This window comes from Pseudophryne corroboree, chromosome 8 (assembly GCF_028390025.1).
Source record: "Pseudophryne corroboree isolate aPseCor3 chromosome 8, aPseCor3.hap2, whole genome shotgun sequence".
Taxonomy (NCBI): Eukaryota; Metazoa; Chordata; class Amphibia; order Anura; family Myobatrachidae; genus Pseudophryne; species Pseudophryne corroboree.
In genome coordinates, this window is record NC_086451.1 from 24,126,697 (window position 1) to 24,143,009 (window position 16,313).

Below are 16,313 nucleotides of genomic sequence, written 5' to 3' on the forward strand. Positions count from 1 at the left end.
AATCTTAAATTTGGTGGTGCACCCTGAGTCAGTATTGGAACATGCAACAAAAGAAGAGAAAAGAAGACTCTTTTGTGGGCGCACTCTTATATGTATATGTATAGAAGTCTCAGAAGAAACAATGTTAAAAAATATGTAAATTTTATTAGCAAGAATCGATAAAATGGTAGTAGAATATACTGTCAGAAATATCAGAAAGGGGGAGGGTAGGAGAAAACAGAACAAATTTTTACAGTGTAAATACTGAATAATAGTTCTAGTCAGAAAAGGGGAGGGTAGGAGAGCATAGAACAAATTATTACAGTGTAAATACTGAATGATGGTTCTGAACTGCCTGGGTTCAAAAATACAGTAAATAACAGCAGGAGGCCTGAAAAAGTATATCTATATGAATCCTGAGTAGGTATGTGAATAAATTATACAGATATATTAGGTTGATGATAGTCCGCTATATCTATTATAGGTATTGTAGAGACAGATAGAGTCGAAAGGCTTGAATAAGTGAGATGAATCTGCTGTCAGTGTTAGACGCTTGAGCAAAACCGTCCAAGAGTTTCTACTAAACTGAGTATTCCTCAAGAGTCTCCCACTTGAGTACTAACCCAGCCCAACACTGCTTAGCTTCCAAGATCGGAAGGATTCGGGCGTTGCCAGTGTGGTATGATAGTAGAAGAAATATTTGATATCGAAGGCTCAGGAATCACTGATGAGAGTTCACGAAATGGAGAGGAAAAGGAGTGGATGTAGATTGGAGAGGAAAATAGGGGATCTGCTGCCAATGTTAGACAGGGATGGTTACCCCTGAATCAATGGTGAGAGTCCTGAATTAGAATAAGTGGGAAAAAAGAAGAAGAAGAGAAAGAGACAATACTAGTCTAAAGTTGTTTAGGTGAGATTAATAAGATACAAATGGACAAAAAGTCCTGCAGGAAAATTGTTGCACAAATGCCAATCAATTACAGGGTGCTAATAATGCCTGTGATGTTAATACCAAACGTTGTGACAGGCTGATTGTAGAAGAATTGGCAGAAAGAAAAAAGTAAAGAGTGCTTGAAACCATAGAAAAATAACTGTTTGATACTAGCAGATTGATATCAAGTGTCTCAAAGAGATAACAAGTGGAAAAATTAGCAAAATAGTAACATATCAACAGTTCTATCATTAGATGAATTATTACTTTTATGTCTCACTGATATCAGAGCTGCAGAAATACATTGTATAATAATAATAATGGTTGAAAAAGCTACTATAAATCTTTGCTCCAAGTGGATTTTGAAAGAAAAAAGAAGAGAGAAGAAAACTAGACAAGATACTGAGCCCGTAAATATGTCGGATTCAAAACCGAACACAGCTCTGGTAATCCATTATAGCTCCACAATGTCATATGTCATAAGATGGGGAGACGTACGCTGCCGGTTGCCTACAAGATAGGTACTATCATAATCTGATATAGATTGGTTTTATAAGACAGTATATACAATGAGCATAAGAAATGAATACCAAATGGATATATAGGAAATATACTGTAATTGTGCAGATGTTACCCGCAAATGGAAGGAACGGTCAGCCACTGGTATGAGGCATGATACAGTGTACACAAGGGATGTCCGTTTCAAGGTCCAGACGTGTCGCGAATGCAGGATACAGTATTTGCTGAGATTGCACTGTGCGATGCAGCCACAGAGCAGATCAGTCTATCTGGTCTGTTTCGGAGACAAAGTCTGTCAAAATCGTAATGTTGCGGGCTGCAGTTGTAAGATATAACTGCAGGGCTGGTGCGGCTGTCTGTGTCCGAGATAAGGGAGAGAGGAGCGCGATGTCCGGTGTCCCGTCGCGGCAGCGTGTGGCGGCTCGTTGCTGTAGCGGCTGAGTGAGACGGAGGCTGCTGGAAGTTCAGGCTGTCCGAAGTCGGCTGTCACCCAGGCAGTGGGGTACGGAAGACGCGTTTCGCCCGTTCACCAGGCTTGGTCACTTCCTGTTCACGGAGGGAATCGTGCGGGCTTTATCTTGAAAGGGGCTGTTCAGTGTCCAATCAGAATCGAGGTGTGTCCTACGTATTCAGATTGCTGCACAGATGTAACTGCTGTTCTAAATTGCATTGAATTGAACTTGCAGTTAATAGCCCATTGCACGAGAGAGAAAAATTGGACAAGATAATCAGATATCAGTATAAATAAGATGGAAAGATAAGTACATAAAAAAAAAATAAAAAAAATGAAAAAAAAAAAAATGAATAAATAAAGTAAAGGTAATGCAGACATATCAAGACAGCATATCTTATCGAGATTATATTCTAACGCTGTACATAGGGATATTATTAGAGGATGGTTTTGGTATATGTGGTGGTGTTATTTAACGATTAATGCAGGGAGATTGGTACAGTGAAGGAAAAGAAAAAAAAAAAAAGAGAAAGGAAAGAAAAGGATAAAAATTAATGGATAAATAAGGAAACTGGGGAAGGGGGGGGGAAAGAAAAGGGAAGGGGGGGGGAAAGAATGACTGACGTCAGTGATAGGGGGTGAAACAGGGCTGATGATGAATTATTGTTTAGGTTACTGTGATACTGAATAATGTTGTGGAGGGGGAAGGCGAGGAAGAACTGTATGTTGATGGGTGCGATTGATGAGGCGACTATAAATATGGATAGTGTGGTGAGGCTTGGGGAAATTTTGGAAAGATGGGGGCACTAGTGTGGGGATATGGGTGGGTGTGTATTCACTGATATGTATGTTAGTGTGTAAGAGTGAAATGTGAAGTATTGTAAAAATCAAGTGTTGTGGTGGCTTAGTCCCTGAATATGGATAAGAACGGGATGATTGAAAGGGTGTATTGGACTTGTTCTTGGACTGAGGGTGCCAAGATGTGAGTGTAGTGAGTCAGTGTGCATGCTGGGGGTGGAAGGGAATGTGTATAGGATAGGTGACAGGGATGTGTGGGTGTAACATGGATTGCTGGAAATGAAACTAGGAGCTAGAGGTGTCTGAGTGTTATTGTGCAAAAGGGTGTGTAAGTGAAAAAGCAATGAAGGACAACTGATGGATTGTTGCTGGATGAAGAGTAATTTAAAGGAACACACTGTAATTTATATATTCATTCAAACCAGATGGTTTGAGGCATCCTAACCTAAAGGTCCACTCACTTTCTTTCTTGATGAGTTCTTTGCTGAGGTCACCGCCGCGTATGCCTAGATGGACTCTATCAAGGCCAAAGGCGCGCATCTCACAGGGTGAGCCTTGGTGTGATGCATGGTAGTGTCTGGCTACTGATGTTAGTTTTTTGCCTTTCTGAAGATCCGTTGCTGAATTTCTGATGGAACCCATGTGTTCCAAAATTCTGGTTTTGAATTTTCTAGTTGTCATGCCTACGTATCGTTGATTGCAATCACAGGTCAGACAGTAGACTACCCCTTGTGTATCACAGTTGAAAAAATGTTGTATGGAAACATCATTGCCAAGTCTGTCCTTAACCCCAAGCAAATTCCTTGATCTACATCTCAGAGACCATGTTATGACACTACCCTCCTACCTCAGAGATCTCTGATCTCCTACGTAAAATACACGATATATGTCTGGATGAGAATTGTATCCTAGTCACTCTAGACGTAGAAGCACTGTATAGTAGCATCTCACATCAACAAGGGGTACAAGCCACCAAATTCTTCCTGGACATGGAAGAAAAAAACATATTCAACGATTTCCTTTGTGAAATATTGAATTTTGTTCTCAACAAAAATTATTTCACTTTTGGTGACCAATTTTTCCAGCAAATTCGAGGAACAGCAATGGGCGCAGCTTGTGCTCCCACATATGCCAACCTGTTCCTCGGCTGGTGGGAACAAACAATTGTCTTTAATGACGCCAATCAGCTTTATACACAACACATCATCAATTGGCTGAGATACATTGACGATATCTTTTTGATTTGGGACGGGGATGAGAAACTCCTATTGGATTTCATAAACATCCTCAATGTTAATGATCTGAACATCTTTCTCACTCATGCAATCAGCAAAGACAAAATACCTTTTCTGGATTTGAACATCTACAAGACAATCAGTGGAACTCTAGCTACAGAGCTCTTTCGCAAGGATACAGCTACAAACAGTATATTGCACCAGACGAGCTCACATTTCCCACCTACTATTGAAAATATCCCTAAGGGAGAATTCCTCCACCTTAGACGGAATTGTACAGAGGAGAATGTGTACAAACAGAAGAGCAGAGAACTCGTGACCAGATTACAAGCCCGGGGATACAGTAAACGCTCCCTAAAATAAGCCCAACATTCTATCCTGAAAACCAATAGGGAATCCCTGATCTTCCAAGAAAAACCACAAGAACCTAAAGCTGATGCCAAGATCCGATTTGTAGGGACCTTCTGTCCAGAATGGCGCCTATTAAAAAATGCTATTCAAAAACACTTACCGGTCCTACACTTAGATCCAGAGCTATCGCCCCTACTAGATTCCACCTTGCAAATTAGTTGGAGGAGATCGAATAACATTAAAGATACGCTTGTTCAGAGCCATTTCTCACGTGAAACGACTAAATCCAAACTCCCCAAGGGATCCTTTCCTTGTGGGCAATGTAAAGCCTGCCCACAGATACTGATAACTGACAATGTCAAGGACAGACTTGGCAATGATGTTTCCATACAACATTTTTTCAACTGTGATACACAAGGGGTAGTCTACTGTCTGACCTGTGATTGCAATCAACGATACGTAGGCATGACAACTAGAAAATTCAAAACCAGAATTTTGGAACACATGGGTTCCATCAGAAATTCAGCAACGGATCTTCAGAAAGGCAAAAAACTAACATCAGTAGCCAGACACTACCATGCATCACACCAAGGCTCACCCTGTGAGATGCGCGCCTTTGGCCTTGATAGAGTCCATCTAGGCATACGCGGCGGTGACCTCAGCAAAGAACTCATCAAGAAAGAAAGTGAGTGGACCTTTAGGTTAGGATGCCTCAAACCATCTGGTTTGAATGAATATATAAATTACAGTGTGTTCCTTTAAATTACTCTTCATCCAGCAACAATCCATCAGTTGTCCTTCATTGCTTTTTCACTTACACACCCTTTTGCACAATAACACTCAGACACCTCTAGCTCCTAGTTTCATTTCCAGCAATCCATGTTACACCCACACATCCCTGTCACCTATCCTATACACATTCCCTTCCACCCCCAGCATGCACACTGACTCACTACACTCACATCTTGGCACCCTCAGTCCAAGAACAAGTCCAATACACCCTTTCAATCATCCCGTTCTTATCCATATTCAGGGACTAAGCCACCACAACACTTGATTTTTACAATACTTCACATTTCACTCTTACACACTAACATACATATCAGTGAATACACACCCACCCATATCCCCACACTAGTGCCCCCATCTTTCCAAAATTTCCCCAAGCCTCACCACACTATCCATATTTATAGTCGCCTCATCAATCGCACCCATCAACATACAGTTCTTCCTCGCCTTCCCCCTCCACAACATTATTCAGTATCACAGTAACCTAAACAATAATTCATCATCAGCCCTGTTTCACCCCCTATCACTGACGTCAGTCATTCTTTCCCCCTCCCCTTCCCTTTTCTTCCCCCCCCCCCCCCTTCCCCAGTTTCCTTATTTATCCATTAATTTTTATCCTTTTCTTTCCTTTGTCTTTTTTGTTTTTCTTTTCCTTCACTGTACCAATCTCCCTGCATTAATCGTTAAATAACACCACCACATATACCAAAACCATCCTCTAATAATATCCCTATGTACAGCGTTAGAATATAATCTCGATAAGATATGCTGTCTTGATATGTCTGCATTACCTTTACTTTATTTATTCATTTATTTATTTATTTATTTATTTTTTTATGTACTTATCTTTCCATCTTATTTATACTGATATCTGATTATCTTGTCCAATTTTTCTCTCTCGTGCAATGGGCTATTAACTGCAAGTTCAATTCAATGCAATTTAGAACAGCAGTTACATCTGTGCAGCAATCTGAATACGTAGGACACACCTCCCTTCTGATTGGACACTGAACAGCCCCTTTCAAGATAAAGCCCGCACGATTCCCTCCGTGAACAGGAAGTGACCAAGCCTGGTGAACGGGCGAAACGCGTCTTCCGTACCCCACTGCCTGGGTGACAGCCGACTTCGGACAGCCTGAACTTCCAGCAGCCTCCGTCTCACTCAGCCGCTACAGCAACGAGCCGCCACACACTGCCGCGACGGGACACCGGACATCGCGCTCCTCTCTCCCTTATCTCGGACACAGACAGCCGCACCAGCCCTGCAGTTATATCTTACAACTGCAGCCCGCAACATTACGATTTTGACAGACTTTGTCTCCGAAACAGACCAGATAGACTGATCTGCTCTGTGGCTGCATCGCACAGTGCAATCTCAGCAAATACTGTATCCTGCATTCGCGACACGTCTGGACCTTGAAACGGACATCCCTTGTGTACACTGTATCATGCCTCATACCAGTGGCTGACCGTTCCTTCCATTTGCGGGTAACATCTGCACAATTACAGTATATTTCCTATATATCCATTTGGTATTCATTTCTTATGCTCATTGTATATACTGTCTTATAAAACCAATCTATATCAGATTATGATAGTACCTATCTTGTAGGCAACCGGCAGCGTACGTCTCCCCATCTTATGACATATGACATTGTGGAGCTATAATGGATTACCAGAGCTGTGTTCGGTTTTGAATCCGACATATTTACGGGCTCAGTATCTTGTCTAGTTTTTTTCTCTCTTCTTTTTTCTTTCAAAATCCACTTGGAGCAAAGATTTATAGTAGCTTTTTCAACCATTATTATTATTATACAATGTATTTCTGCAGCTCTGATATCAGTGAGACATAAAAGTAATAATTCATCTAATGATAGAACTGTTGATATGTTACTATTTTGCTAATTTTTCCACTTGTTATCTCTTTGAGACACTTGATATCAATCTGCTAGTATCAAACAGTTATTTTTCTATGGTTTCAAGCACTCTTTACTTTTTTCTTTCTGCCAATTCTTCTACAATCAGCCTGTCACAACGTTTGGTATTAACATCACAGGCATTATTAGCACCCTGTAATTGATTGGCATTTGTGCAACAATTTTCCTGCAGGACTTTTTGTCCATTTGTATCTTATTAATCTCACCTAAACAACTTTAGACTAGTATTGTCTCTTTCTCTTCTTCTTCTTTTTTCCCACTTATTCTAATTCAGGACTCTCACCATTGATTCAGGGGTAACCATCCCTGTCTAACATTGGCAGCAGATCCCCTATTTTCTAGAGATGAGCGGGTTCGGTTTCTCTGAATCCGAACCCGCCAGAACTTCATGTTTTTTTTCACGGGTCCGAGCGACTCGGATCTTCCCGCCTTGCTCGGTTAACCCGAGCGCGCCCGAACGTCATCATGACGCTGTCGGATTCTCGCGAGGCTCGGATTCTATCGCGAGACTCGGATTCTATATAAGGAGCCGCGCGTCACCGCCATTTTTCACACGTGCATTGAGATTGATAGGGAGAGGACGTGGCTGGCGTCCTCTCCGTTTAGAATAGATTAGAGAGACACTTGATTTACTAATTTTGGGGAGCATTAGGAGTACTCAGTACAGTGCAGAGTTTTGCTGATAGTGACCACCAGTTTTATTTATAATCCGTTCTCTGCCTGAAAAAAGCGATACACAGCACACAGTGACTCAGTCACATACCATATCTGTGTGCACTGCTCAGGCTCAGGCCAGTGTGCTGCATCATCTATTATCTATATATAATATTATATATATCTGTCTGACTGCTCAGCTCACACAGCTTATAATTGTGGGGGAGACTGGGGAGCACTACTGCAGTGCCAGTTATAGGTTATAGCAGGAGCCAGGAGTACATAATATATTATATAGTGAGTGACCACCAGACACACAGTGCAGTTTATTTAATATATCCGTTCTCTGCCTGAAAAAAGCGATACACACAGTGACTCAGTCAGTCACATACCATATCTGTGTGCACTGCTCAGGCTCAGGCCAGTGTGCTGCATCATCTATATATATTATATATCTGTCTGACTGCTCAGCTCACACAGCTTATAATTGTGGGGGAGACTGGGGAGCACTACTGCAGTGCCAGTTATAGGTTATAGCAGGAGCCAGGAGTACATAATATTATATTAAAATTAAACAGTGCACACTTTTGCTGCAGGAGTGCCACTGCCAGTGTGACTAGTGACCAGTGACCTGACCACCAGTATATATAATATTAGTAGTATACTATCTCTTTATCAACCAGTCTATATTAGCAGCAGACACAGTACAGTGCGGTAGTTCACGGCTGTGGCTACCTCTGTGTCGGCACTCGGCAGCCCGTCCATAATTGTATATACCACCTAACCGTGGTTTTTTTTTCTTTCTTTATACATACATACTAGTTACGAGTATACTATCTCTTTATCAACCAGTCTATATTAGCAGCAGACACAGTACAGTGCGGTAGTTCACGGCTGTGGCTACCTCTGTGTCGGCACTCGGCAGCCCGTCCATAATTGTATATACCACCTAACCGTGGTTTTTTTTTCTTTCTTTCTTTATACATACATACTAGTTACGAGTATACTATCTCTTTATCAACCAGTCTATATTAGCAGCAGACACAGTACAGTGCGGTAGTTCACGGCTGTGGCTACCTCTGTGTCGGCACTCGGCAGCCCGTCCATAATTGTATATACCACCTAACCGTGGTTTTTTTTTCTTTCTTTATACATACATACTAGTTACGAGTATACTATCTCTTTATCAACCAGTCTATATATTAGCAGCAGACACAGTACAGTGCGGTAGTTCACGGCTGTGGCTACCTCTGTGTCGGCACTCGGCAGCCCGTCCATAATTGTATATACCACCTAACCGTGGTTTTTTTTTCTTTCTTTATACATACATACTAGTTACGAGTATACTATCTCTTTATCAACCAGTCTATATATTAGCAGCAGACACAGTACAGTGCGGTAGTTCACGGCTGTGGCTACCTCTGTGTCGGCACTCGGCAGCCCGTCCATAATTGTATATACCACCTAACCGTGGTTTTTTTTTCTTTCTTTATACATACATACTAGTTACGAGTATACTATCTCTTTATCAACCAGTCTATATTAGCAGCAGACACAGTACAGTGCGGTAGTTCACGGCTGTGGCTACCTCTGTGTCGGCACTCGGCAGCCCGTCCATAATTGTATATACCACCTAACCGTGGTTTTTTTTTCTTTCTTTATACATACATACTAGTTACGAGTATACTATCTCTTTATCAACCAGTCTATATTAGCAGCAGACACAGTACAGTGCGGTAGTTCACGGCTGTGGCTACCTCTGTGTCGGCACTCGGCAGCCCGTCCATAATTGTATACTAGTATCCAATCCATCCATCTCCATTGTTTACCTGAGGTGCCTTTTAGTTGTGCCTATTAAAATATGGAGAACAAAAATGTTGAGGTTCCAAAATTAGGGAAAGATCAAGATCCACTTCCACCTCGTGCTGAAGCTGCTGCCACTAGTCATGGCCGAGACGATGAAATGCCAGCAACGTCGTCTGCCAAGTACAGAGCATGTCAAAACCAAAACACCAAATATCAGTAAAAAAAGGACTCCAAAACCTAAAATAAAATTGTCGGAGGAGAAGCGTAAACTTGCCAATATGCCATTTACCACACGGAGTGGCAAGGAACGGCTGAGGCCCTGGCCTATGTTCATGGCTAGTGGTTCAGCTTCACATGAGGATGGAAGCACTCAGCCTCTCGCTAGAAAACTGAAAAGACTCAAGCTGGCAAAAGCACCGCAAAGAACTGTGCGTTCTTTGAAATCCCAAATCCACAAGGAGAGTCCAATTGTGTCGGTTGCGATGCCTGACCTTCCCAACACTGGACGTGAAGAGCATGCGCCTTCCACCATTTGCACGCCCCCTGCAAGTGCTGGAAGGAGCACCCGCAGTCCAGTTCCTGATAGTCAGATTGAAGATGTCAGTGTTGAAGTACACCAGGATGAGGAGGATATGGGTGTTGCTGGCGCTGGGGAGGAAATTGACCAGGAGGATTCTGATGGTGAGGTGGTTTGTTTAAGTCAGGCACCCGGGGAGACACCTGTTGTCCGTGGGAGGAATATGGCCGTTGACATGCCAGGTGAAAATACCAAAAAAATCAGCTCTTCGGTGTGGAGGTATTTCACCAGAAATGCGGACAACAGGTGTCAAGCCGTGTGTTCCCTTTGTCAAGCTGTAATAAGTAGGGGTAAGGACGTTAACCACCTCGGAACATCCTCCCTTATACGTCACCTGCAGCGCATTCATAATAAGTCAGTGACAAGTTCAAAAACTTTGGGTGACAGCGGAAGCAGTCCACTGACCAGTAAATCCCTTCCTCTTGTAACCAAGCTCACGCAAACCACCCCACCAACTCCCTCAGTGTCAATTTCCTCCTTCCCCAGGAATGCCAATAGTCCTGCAGGCCATGTCACTGGCAAGTCTGACGAGTCCTCTCCTGCCTGGGATTCCTCCGATGCATCCTTGCGTGTAACGCCTACTGCTGCTGGCGCTGCTGTTGTTGCCGCTGGGAGTCGATGGTCATCCCAGAGGGGAAGTCGTAAGCCCACTTGTACTACTTCCAGTAAGCAATTGACTGTTCAACAGTCCTTTGCGAGGAAGATGAAATATCACAGCAGTCATCCTACTGCAAAGCGGATAACTGAGGCCTTGACAACTATGTTGGTGTTAGACGTGCGTCCGGTATCCGCCGTTAGTTCACAGGGAACTAGACAATTTATTGAGGCAGTGTGCCCCCGTTACCAAATACCATCTAGGTTCCACTTCTCTAGGCAGGCGATACCGAGAATGTACACGGACGTCAGAAAAAGACTCACCAGTCTCCTAAAAAATGCAGTTGTACCCAATGTCCACTTAACCACGGACATGTGGACAAGTGGAGCAGGGCAGGGTCAGGACTATATGACTGTGACAGCCCACTGGGTAGATGTATGGACCCCCGCCGCAAGAACAGCAGCGGCGGCACCAGTAGCAGCATCTCGCAAACGCCAACTCTTTCCTAGGCAGGCTACGCTTTGTATCACCGCTTTCCAGAATACGCACACAGCTGAAAACCTCTTACGGCAACTGAGGAAGATCATCGCGGAATGGCTTACCCCAATTGGACTCTCCTGTGGATTTGTGGCATCGGACAACGCCAGCAATATTGTGTGTGCATTAAATATGGGCAAATTCCAGCACGTCCCATGTTTTGCACATACCTTGAATTTGGTGGTGCAGAATTTTTTAAAAAACGACAGGGGCGTGCAAGAGATGCTGTCGGTGGCCAGAAAAATTGCGGGACACTTTCGGCGTACAGGCACCACGTACAGAAGACTGGAGCACCACCAAAAACTACTGAACCTGCCCTGCCATCATCTGAAGCAAGAAGTGGTAACGAGGTGGAATTCAACCCTCTATATGCTTCAGAGGTTGGAGGAGCAGCAAAAGGCCATTCAAGCCTATACAATTGAGCACGATATAGTAGGTGGAATGCACCTGTCTCAAGTGCAGTGGAGAATGATTTCAACGTTGTGCAAGGTTCTGATGCCCTTTGAACTTGCCACACGTGAAGTCAGTTCAGACACTGCCAGCCTGAGTCAGGTCATTCCCCTCATCAGGCTTTTGCAGAAGAAGCTGGAGGCATTGAAGAAGGAGCTAAAAGGGAGCGATTCCGCTAGGCATGTGGGACTTGTGGATGCAGCCCTTAATTCGCTTAACAAGGATTCACGGGTGGTCAATCTGTTGAAATCAGAGCACTACATTTTGGCCACCGTGCTCGATCCTAGATTTAAAGCCTACCTTGGATCTCTCTTTCCGGCAGACACAGGTCTGCTGGGGTTGAAAGACCTGCTGGTGACAAAATTGTCAAGTCAAGCGGAACGCGACCTGTCAACATCTCCTCCTTCACATTCTCCCGCAACTGGGGGTGCGAGGAAAAGGCTCAGAATTCCGAGCCCACCCGCTGGCGGTGATGCAGGGCAGTCTGGAGCGACTGCTGATGCTGACATCTGGTCCGGACTGAAGGACCTGACAACGATTACGGACATGTCGTCTACTGTCACTGCATATGATTCTCTCAACATTGATAGAATGGTGGAGGATTATATGAGTGACCGCATCCAAGTAGGCACGTCACACAGTCCGTACTTATACTGGCAGGAAAAAGAGGCAATTTGGAGGCCCTTGCACAAACTGGCTTTATTCTACCTAAGTTGCCCTCCCACAAGTGTGTACTCCGAAAGAGTGTTTAGTGCCGCCGCTCACCTTGTCAGCAATCGGCGTACGAGGTTACATCCAGAAAATGTGGAGAAGATGATGTTCATTAAAATGAATTATAATCAATTCCTCCGCGGAGACATTGACCAGCAGCAATTGCCTCCACAAAGTACACAGGGAGCTGAGATGGTGGATTCCAGTGGGGACGAATTGATAATCTGTGAGGAGGGGGATGTACACGGTGATATATCGGAGGGTGAAGATGAGGTGGACATCTTGCCTCTGTAGAGCCAGTTTGTGCAAGGAGAGATTAATTGCTTCTTTTTTGGGGGGGGTCCAAACCAACCCGTCATATCAGTCACAGTCGTGTGGCAGACCCTGTCACTGAAATGATGGGTTGGTTAAAGTGTGCATGTCCTGTTTTGTTTATACAACATAAGGGTGGGTGGGAGGGCCCAAGGACAATTCCATCTTGCACCTCTTTATTCTTTTCTTTTTCTTTGCATCATGTGCTGATTGGGGAGGGTTTTTTGGAAGGGACATCCTGCGTGACACTGCAGTGCCACTCCTAGATGGGCCCGGTGTTTGTGTCGGCCACTAGGGTCGCTAATCTTACTCACACAGTCAGCTACCTCATTGCGCCTCTTTTTTTCTTTGCGTCATGTGCTGTTTGGGGAGGGTTTTTTGGAAGGGACATCCTGCGTGACACTGCAGTGCCACTCCTAGATGGGCCCGGTGTTTGTGTCGGCCACTAGGGTCGCTAATCTTACTCACACAGCTACCTCATTGCGCCTCTTTTTTTCTTTGCGTCATGTGCTGTTTGGGGAGGGTTTTTTGGAAGGGACATCCTGCGTGACACTGCAGTGCCACTCCTAGATGGGCCCGGTGTTTGTGTCGGCCACTAGGGTCGCTTATCTTACTCACACAGCGACCTCGGTGCAAATTTTAGGACTAAAAATAATATTGTGAGGTGTGAGGTATTCAGAATAGACTGAAAATGAGTGGAAATTATGGTTTTTGAGGTTAATAATACTTTGGGATCAAAATGACCCCCAAATTCTATGATTTAAGCTGTTTTTTAGTGTTTTTTGAAAAAAACAACCGAATCCAAAACACACCCGAATCCGACAAAAAAAATTCGGTGAGGTTTTGCCAAAACGCGTTCGAACCCAAAACACGGCCGCGGAACCGAACCCAAAACCAAAACACAAAACCCGAAAAATTTCAGGCGCTCATCTCTACTATTTTCCTCTCCAATCTACATCCACTCCTTTTCCTCTCCATTTCGTGAACTCTCATCAGTGATTCCTGAGCCTTCGATATCAAATATTTCTTCTACTATCATACCACACTGGCAACGCCCGAATCCTTCCGATCTTGGAAGCTAAGCAGTGTTGGGCTGGGTTAGTACTTAAGTGGGAGACTCTTGAGGAATACTCAGTTTAGTAGAAACTCTTGGACGGTTTTGCTCAAGCGTCTAACACTGACAGCAGATTCATCTCACTTATTCAAGCCTTTCGACTCTATCTGTCTCTACAATACCTATAATAGATATAGCGGACTATCATCAACCTAATATATCTGTATAATTTATTCACATACCTACTCAGGATTCATATAGATATACTTTTTCAGGCCTCCTGCTGTTATTTACTGTATTTTTGAACCCAGGCAGTTCAGAACCATCATTCAGTATTTACACTGTAATAATTTGTTCTATGCTCTCCTACCCTCCCCTTTTCTGACTAGAACTATTATTCAGTATTTACACTGTAAAAATTTGTTCTGTTTTCTCCTACCCTCCCCCTTTCTGATATTTCTGACAGTATATTCTACTACCATTTTATCGATTCTTGCTAATAAAATTTACATATTTTTTAACATTGTTTCTTCTGAGACTTCTATACATATACATATAAGAGTGCGCCCACAAAAGAGTCTTCTTTTCTCTTCTTTTGTTACAACTAAAAGGCACCTCAGGTAAACAATGGAGATGGATACTAGTATACTTATGGATGGACCAGCGACTGCCGACACAGAGGTAGCTACAGCCGTGGACTACCGTACTGTGTCTGCTGCTAATATAGACTGGATGATAATGAGATGAAATCAATATATATATATATATAATATCACTAGTACTGCAGCCGGACAGGTATATATATTTATTATGTAATGACTGATGACGGACCTGCTGGACACTGTCAGCTCAGCAGCACCGCAGACTGCTACAGTAAGCTACTATAGTAGTATGTATCAAGAAGAAAGAGAGAAAAAAAACCACGGGTAGGTGGTATACAATTATGGATGGACCAGCGACTGCCGACACAGAGGTAGCTACAGCCGTGGACTACCGTACTGTGTCTGCTGCTAATATAGACTGGATGATAATGAGATGAAATCAATATATATATATATATATATATATATATATATAATATCACTAGTACTGCAGCCGGACAGGTATATATATTTATTATGTAATGACTGATGACGGACCTGCTGGACACTGTCAGCTCAGCAGCACCGCAGACTGCTACAGTAAGCTACTATAGTAGTATGTATCAAGAAGAAAGAGAAAAAAAAAACCACGGGTAGGTGGTATACAATTATGGATGGACCAGCGACTGCCGACACAGAGGTAGCTACAGCCGTGGACTACCGTACTGTGTCTGCTGCTAATATAGACTGGATGATAATGAGATGAAATCAATATATATATATATATATATATATATAATATCACTAGTACTGCAGCCGGACAGGTATATATATTTATTATGTAATGACTGATGACGGACCTGCTGGACACTGTCAGCTCAGCAGCACCGCAGACTGCTACAGTAAGCTACTATAGTAGTATGTATCAAGAAGAAAGAGAAAAAAAAAACACGGGTAGGTGGTATACAATTATGGATGGACCAGCGACTGCCGACACAGAGGTAGCTACAGCCGTGGACTACCGTACTGTGTCTGCTGCTAATATAGACTGGATGATAATGAGATGAAATCAATATATATATATATATATAATATCACTAGTACTGCAGCCGGACAGGTATATATATTTATTATGTAATGACTGATGACGGACCTGCTGGACACTGTCAGCTCAGCAGCACCGCAGACTGCTACAGTAAGCTACTATAGTAGTATGTATCAAGAAGAAAGAGAAAAAAAAAACCACGGGTAGGTGGTATACAATTATGGATGGACCAGCGACTGCCGACACAGAGGTAGCTACAGCCGTGGACTACCGTACTGTGTCTGCTGCTAATATAGACTGGATGATAATGAGATGAAATCAATATATATATATATATATATATATATAATATCACTAGTACTGCAGCCGGACAGGTATATATATTTATTATGTAATGACTGATGACGGACCTGCTGGACACTGTCAGCTCAGCAGCACCGCAGACTGCTACAGTAAGCTACTATAGTAGTATGTATCAAGAAGAAAGAGAAAAAAAAAAACACGGGTAGGTGGTATACAATTATGGATGGACCAGCGACTGCCGACACAGAGGTAGCTACAGCCGTGGACTACCGTACTGTGTCTGCTGCTAATATAGACTGGATGATAATGAGATGAAATCAATATATATATATATATATAATATCACTAGTACTGCAGCCGGACAGGTATATATATTTATTATGTAATGACTGATGACGGACCTGCTGGACACTGTCAGCTCAGCAGCACCGCAGACTGCTACAGTAAGCTACTATAGTAGTATGTATCAAGAAGAAAGAAAAGAAAAAAAACACGGGTAGGTGCGGTATACATATACAATTATATATATATTATATACAATTATATATATATATATATATATATATATATTAAACTGGTGGTGATTAATTAAACTGGTGGTCAGGTCACTGGTCACACTATCAGCAACTTGCAAGTAGTACTCCTAAGCAGACAATCACAATATATACTGGTGGTCAGTGTGGTCACAATGGCAGTGT

The 16,313-nt window shown here is 43.0% G+C and overlaps 2 pseudogenes; one reads left to right on the top strand and one right to left on the bottom strand.

Annotated features, from left to right (window-relative positions):
• Positions 1-553: 553 nt before the first annotated feature.
• LOC134952997 (5S ribosomal RNA) lies at positions 554-672 on the bottom strand (annotated as a pseudogene).
• A 12,987-nt stretch (positions 673-13,659) lies between these two features.
• LOC134952431 (5S ribosomal RNA) lies at positions 13,660-13,778 on the top strand (annotated as a pseudogene).
• The last annotated feature ends 2,535 nt before the right edge of the window (positions 13,779-16,313 follow it).